The following is a 7469-nucleotide window of genomic DNA, read 5'->3' on the forward strand; positions in this document are numbered from 1 at the left end:
TTCTCCACCATCACCTCATGATAGGCGACCGACAAAGATGCCACGACATTTATCTCCCTGTTCTCCACCTCCACGGGATGAGTTAGGGGAGTTATGTGATGAGGTCAGTGCTTTGCGTGATGAGGTCGGTACTTTACGTGACGACAATGGTGCATAATGTGATGAGGTATGGTCTTTACGTGGTGAGGTAGATATTTTACGCGATGACAATGGTGTTTTACGTGGTGAGATATCTACTTTACGTGATGAGGTAGCCGCTCTACGTGAGATTGTTTCATCGTTGCAGAATAAAGTTCATACTTTACGCAATGAGGTAAGTTTGTTTAATACTATACTAAAAATGCAAATAACCTTTTTTGGCATTATTTATTTATTTATTTACTGATTTATGTATTAATTTATTTTTAGCGGCCCGATAAGGTAGATACTTTACGTCGGGTTTTTCTTGCACGACGGGGTTTACACATCAGACGTCGTGCATGTGCCATTACGTCTCATTTCACCCCGATAGTTCCAAGACTCCATAAGAAGAAGCCCGATTCACTTGTCATCATTCAAGAGGCCCCTCCTATTGTTCAAGAGGCCCCTCTCATCGTTCAAGAGGCCCCTCCCACCGTTCAAGTGGCCCCTCTCATCGTTTAAGAGGTCCCTCCCACCGTTCAAGAGCCCGATTCACATGGCATACTATGTCGACATATTGATAAACCCCCTCAAGTGCCCGATATGATAGATGAGATTTGGCTTTCGTATGAGTTATCGGCCAGTACCATTCCTCAGCAGGAGAGGAGAACACTACCGGACACAATTATGGATAATACACTTTGGGCTAAGACCGCGGTTGATTTTTATCTACATGAGCGGAGCCAGGGGTGTTACGCTGACATATGGAAAATCGACGATAGTATGCATTTGTTTCTTGATCGGTCTTGGTGGGGTGTTTTATTAGGGGTTGAAGAGAATGTCTATTTCGAATGGGGGTAAGTCTTATATTCTTCTTATATTGCATTTTGATTATTTTTTTAAAAAAATTATTAAATTCACTAATATATGTATTTTTTTTATAAAACAACATATTGATGCATGTGTGTCACATCTTCTGATTATAAGGAAATTGAAAAAAATAAAAAAGATGTGATGGACTATTATGCCTTCGTCTTTTCACGTAGCTCACTTGAAGGATCAAAGAGACGCTTCATATGCGTTGAGTAATGGAAAAAATATCATTTATCCTGCGTGGTGGGAGGTTGATAAGGTTAGTATTTATTTTTTAATATTTTAAAGGTGTTCATAAATTTTATTTGATGTGCATAATTAAATTATTATTTATGATTGCAGGTGTTTATCCCTGTTATGGAACGTTATCATTGGCTTCTCGTTGAGCTTCAGCTCCCATCCCTGAAGACGATAGTATATGACAGCATTTGAATTACATATCATTGTTTGATTTGAAAGATATTATTTGTAAGGGATGGAGCGCTCATTTGGCTAAATACTTGGATGCGATTGGTTATTGGACTAATTCTGGAAACAAGAAGCCAAAAAAGTTCAAAGTTACAATGATGAGAGACGAGACAGCGCCACAACAAACGGCGGGAGCCAGAGGGGATTGTGGTCCTCTTGTATGCATGTGCTTGGAACATTTGACGACAGGAGGTAAACAGTTTCTACCTCCCACAGATAGAGCTAGAGGTCCAGTAGGGTTGTGGCTTCGGTATTTTATGGCTAGAGTGATATATTCGAGACGTTGCCTACCTGCATCCGCGTGCTGAAAGTGAACATAAACAACCATTTGTTATTGGTAATTTTGAGCAAGTGTTGTTAACATATATACTCTTTGTTGGTTTGAAAATGTTTGGTTAAGTACCTAGAATTTAATAATTTGCTGCTTTTTGGTTTTAGATGTGTAGAAAATCTCATGGCCATAACGTTTCTGCAGGTTACTGAAGTGAGCTGCATGAACAAATTGATGTATTTGGATGTAAGCTCCCTATTGTTAGGAGCATTTGGATATACTGTGAACAAATGTTTTACATATATATAGCAACTCATTTACAATGTTGTTTAATTGATTTGTTGTTTAATTTTCAATCTGCATTATGTTGAAGGCAAAAAAGACCTGTTGAAGGTACACTTTCGCAACGTGAATTTGACTCAAGTTACTAATGCATGTTTAACTGAAAATGTTCAAACTCAAGTTACTAATGCATGTCTAACTGAAAATGTATGCATTCACACATAAAATACACATAATACAACGTTTACATTTAAAAATCACACATAAAATACATGTTCAAACTTAACAGAACAGATCATAGCAATGTTCAAACTCAAGTTACTAATGCATGTCTAACTGAAAATGTATGCATTCACACATAAAAATGCACATAACTCAATGTTTGCATTTAAAAATCACCTAAGTTAATAAGTCCCAAAAGGTGAAGCCGGTTGTGATTAGGATTTTGATTTTGATTGCGATTTTGATTTCCTTTTGCTTGGCACCATATGAGCTTTGGATTTTGATGAGGATACATATTTTGATAGAGAAAAAGATGATTGTGATGGCACTGGTGATCCACATGTCAACCTTGTATGACCACTTTCCTTGCACCGACTACATGTTGATATTCTCTTCTCTTCACCCTTAGACGGTATACGATCGTGATTTTTTGGTCGGCAAGGTAGCCTGCTGTCCATGACTGGTGGCAAAACTATTTGTAAGTCATCTGGTATGTCCCACTCAGAAGAATATAGAATATGGTAGACAATCTCGGTATAATTTGTCGATATACTTTTGTAGTGTAGCAATCCATAGCGTATGCGCTTGAATCATCTTGGTTTAGATGAAGAGCAACTTTTATAACATGGCCACACGGTTAACCAGATGTTTGTCATTTCATACAACTACACGTCTTTGCATTTAGATCGACAAGCCCATTTAAGTTATTATCCAATACTTCAAACAAAGTGTTTGAACATGGTTCAACTCTCCATGACATTGACTTCACAACATGTTTCGTTATCTTTTTTTCAGTCCATGGTGTAACACGACGTTCCAATGTTCCTGTAAATTTAAATAAATAATACTTAGTAAAATATATTAAATATGATAAGTTACGAATTTAAAGAAATAATACATGCATGATTTCTTTTCTTGTAGTACCACTGTTGAATAGAGGCTCGAAAAAATCCATTAATATAGTAATGGGTCATTTTCGGGAATGACGACTTAGAGCGTTGATTGATTCTACACTATTAGACGTCATGAAACCATATCTTGCTCCAAGTTAATATACTATTGACCATCTTTCAAACCTGACATCTTTTAGTGTTTGAGCACATTGAGGCAAAACACGTCTTAAACAATTTATGTGCTTATTAAAATCCACTTCCCGATAAGCTTTTACAGCCTTCCAGTATGTCCATTTGTGATTTTTTATACCATCAGACATTGATTTTAGATTTCTGTACAAATGAATACCATAAAATCCATGAAAACCATCTGGGAAACACCTTCTAACAGCGTTGTCAATTGAGTTTGCCCTATCGGATATGATTTTCAGATTGCTAATAGTACCTATGCAATCCCTAAGAGGCCCCATAAACCATGTCCATGAATCAGAGGTTTCAGATTTGCCAACCCCGTAAGCTATTGACAGTATCCCATTGTTAACATCCATGGCTACTACTAATATTGTTAACATCCATGGCTACTACTAATAAGTTTACTCTAAGGTATCGACCTTTCAAATATGCTCCGTCAACTATAATAATTGGGCGCATGCAAGTAATAAACGAACGAATCTACAAAATAATATACACAATAAATATAATCATTTAAATGTGAAATGCATGTAACTAACAAAAATGAGTCAACAAAATTATATTGATTTACTAACCGCATCACCAATGGTGATAAACAGCAACTCAAAGCGTCCATCTCTATCTGTTTTGATATGAGTTATCGACCCAGGATTTTTCAGCTTTAAATTGTGACAATAAGCCGGTAATTGGGGAAACGATGCTTCTGGCGACCCCATCAACAATTCCAAGGCATAACATTTGGCTCTCCAAGCTTGAGAATATGAGATAATAATCTTGAATCGAGCATTCATGTCAGTCATAATTTCATGTCCCCGATATACTCTGCCATTAAAAAACATTAACTCAACCAGAAAACCACCCAACACCTTTTTGTTTCCCTGTCTATGGTGAGGAAAAACTTGGGTTCTTGAACATGTATGTTTATCAATAAAAGTCCTAACTTGAAACATTTCACAATCTTTTATCCTCTTTGCAATCATACGCCACGTACAGTTTTTGTTAATCATACACCTTGTTTTGAATTGATATTTGCTTGATTTGTTAACTTTTAGTTGATAGCCATCTTCCACACATTTCGTATACAAAGCTATCTTCAAATCTTCCTTTGTATCAAAACAATCATCTTTCTTGATACGAATAACTTTTGTGTAAGAATCAACTGCTATCTTTACCAACTCTTCTTCCGATATCTGAAGTAATTATGGCATATTCCAGTTATACTCCCGTGATATTTTCTTCTTTTTCTTTTCTTCGGGGTCTTCTTCTTCTTCCTTTTCTTCTTCAGGGTTATATGAATTACAGAATGGATGTTCAACATGTTCATTCAGAGTCGTAACTTCTTCCTCATTATCATCAACAACATCTTCCTTGGCAGCGGTTGTTTCATCATCAAAATTTGGGTATTGACCAATATCAAAATCATTATACGCAGGGTCTGTTTCTTCTTCTGAAACATCATCAAAATCCGAGTATTGACCAAGATCAAAGTCCGGGTATTGACCAAGATCAAATTTCGAATACTGACTAGTACTCACTATTTTTTCTGTTGGCTCATCATCGTCTAACTGGTCAATACAAAAACCGAAATTTGGTGCTGAAAGTTGATTGGGATTTGGATTAGGGAAAGGTTGTGGGTTTTGAGATTGTGTTTGATATTGTGTTTGGTATTGGAAATGTGGTGAAACAAAATTTTCTTGGTGATGAAATTGTGGTGGAACCATTAAATTTTGAGGTTGATAACAACGTTGTACATTGTGAGCACCATAAACTGGGGTTGAAGAACTTAGTTGATTACTACCCGCTACTTACCCAACTTCACTACTTCTAGGTTCAACAACATACAATGTAACATCATTTTCTTGCGAAACACTAATGTAAGCAATGAATCGTTCAACATCTTCATTGCTAGTTAACAAATAAATTTTACCTTTTATCTGATAAGATAGCCTAAATCCACTTAGGGGCTCTAAATTCAATTTCTTTGCAACACTTAACGTTAGAGTTTCATAAGTTCACTTTTTTAATGACAGTTTTAGTTGAAGATTCATGGGTAAAGGCATATATTGTAAAACACCATGAACATTCTCCCATGACCCTCCAAAACAAAAATCTATCCAAACATGATCAACATTAGATGATTTCATTCTACAAATTGTAAATTAATTTACTAAACAAACGAGCTATAAACTAGACATCATCACTAACTTTAGAGAAAAACATACATTTATTAAGTTGATAGTTGATAATTTGGGAGAGAAATCATTGAAAAATTATATAGAAATAAAATTATGTAAAAAAAAATAGAGATGGGGATGACTGTCGTTGGATATAGGAACGGATGTCGCCGGGGAGAGTGATAGATGGGATGGAATGAGTTGCGATTTAGGGATTTATGTTATGAGTTGATGCTGCTGCGTAGTTTATATACCCAAAATATTTGTGTTGCGAAATTAAAATTCGTGTTGTGAATTCGAAAATCGAGTTGCGAAAACAAAATTCGTGTTGCGATTTAGAAAAACTTGTTACGAAAAGGAAACTTGTGTTGCGAATTCAGAAATCGAGTTGCGAATTGAAATTCTGTGTTGCGAATTTGGAAAATCACGTTGCGAGAAAGAAATTCGCGTTGCGATTGCAGAAACTGAGTTGCGAATTTAGAAACTATGTTGCGAAATTGGAGTTTGCGTTGCGAATTTGTTGGTCATTTTCGCAAATCCAAAAAAAGTTGATTAAAATCGTATATTATAAGGAATTTTCGGTCACTGAAGTTATTTTCTCTTTTAATTATAGTATAGGGACAATTGTCTACATGTTTAATTGAGGGGGAAAATAATGATGGCGGGTGTAACTACCCATACTGATAATAAAAAATAGAATCGAATAAAATCATATATACATTAATTGAAACACCACTTTAAAAATTGATTAAGTAAAGATAGAAGACTACGTCATAAGTCATTCAATATAACGTTATACGATGACCAAAGTTATGGCAGTAGCTGTTCTTATTCATTTGGGTCTTATTACATTCCTGTCTTATTCTACATCTCTAGTGCACCTTTTCCAAAGTTATATTATGAGGCAGCTCATCCCAGGATTCTGTAATGGTCGGCAGGTCTAGGCTTATTTTGTTTCAAATTTATTTCAGTTAGAAGGGTTGAGTATTGGTGCAAATTAGGGTCGATGACTTTTTACTAATATCTGGTATCGGATATTGTATGATCTTTCTATCTTCTGCAATTTTAATTAGATTGTAAGGTAATCTTTTCCCCTTCCGTTGTCCTAATTTTATTTTTAATGATTTTTTTAATACTGAAAACGAAGATGGAACTTTATTAACGTTATATATATACACATGTATGAGTAATCCATAATTTTTTTTTCTTTTCTTTTAAATTTCACTTCCATTCTTGACCTCTAAAAACTGTAATTATTATCCACAATATATAAGAACACTTCTTTTCATTCATGACTTACACGTTTTTATTCTTTTTTTTCCCTTCTTTTGGGGATAAATACGGATTTATTCCAATAATGAAATAAAGTAGAGGAAGACCTGCAGAGTTTCATGCCGGAAAACACTCCAGAAACAGCATGATACTAGGCTAACGTAGTCCCCAAGCCAACATACAAAGATCATTAGTAAGAAAAACAGATGATGAAATAATGCTAGCACAATCATCAATACAGTTCGGAGTTTTGGGTTTTCCAGAATGCATCCTTGAATTGCGTGGCTTCTATTTATGATGTATGGTGTCCTTCAAAGACAAAGGATAGAGTGGGAAGCTTTCCTTTCAAAGCCTAAGCACCCTAAATAGGCCAAATGAGCATTCAACGAATAAGGGATAACACAGTAAATCACAATGTCAACTGCTATAGGCAGTTGCTTTGAAACCTTCTTTTTATTCTTTCCATTGCACTAGGTTATTTAGACCCAAATATGGAAACACGTTTGACCTTAGCTTCTTACAGATGCAAAGAAAACTGACCTTAATTTGATTTCGGTACTCATTGTCAGCTTGCACTGTTTTACACAAACTCAGGACATAGGTATACAGTTATGTTTCGGTTCAAGGAGGAGAATAAAATGGGAGGACATTCTGTATTTGAGCAACAGTTAAACAGAACGATGCTGTTTTTGGAGGACTAAT

Source organism: Hibiscus syriacus, unplaced genomic scaffold (assembly GCF_006381635.1).
Source record: "Hibiscus syriacus cultivar Baekdansim isolate YM2019G1 unplaced genomic scaffold, ASM638163v2 tig00004258_pilon, whole genome shotgun sequence".
NCBI lineage: Eukaryota > Viridiplantae > Streptophyta > Magnoliopsida > Malvales > Malvaceae > Hibiscus > Hibiscus syriacus.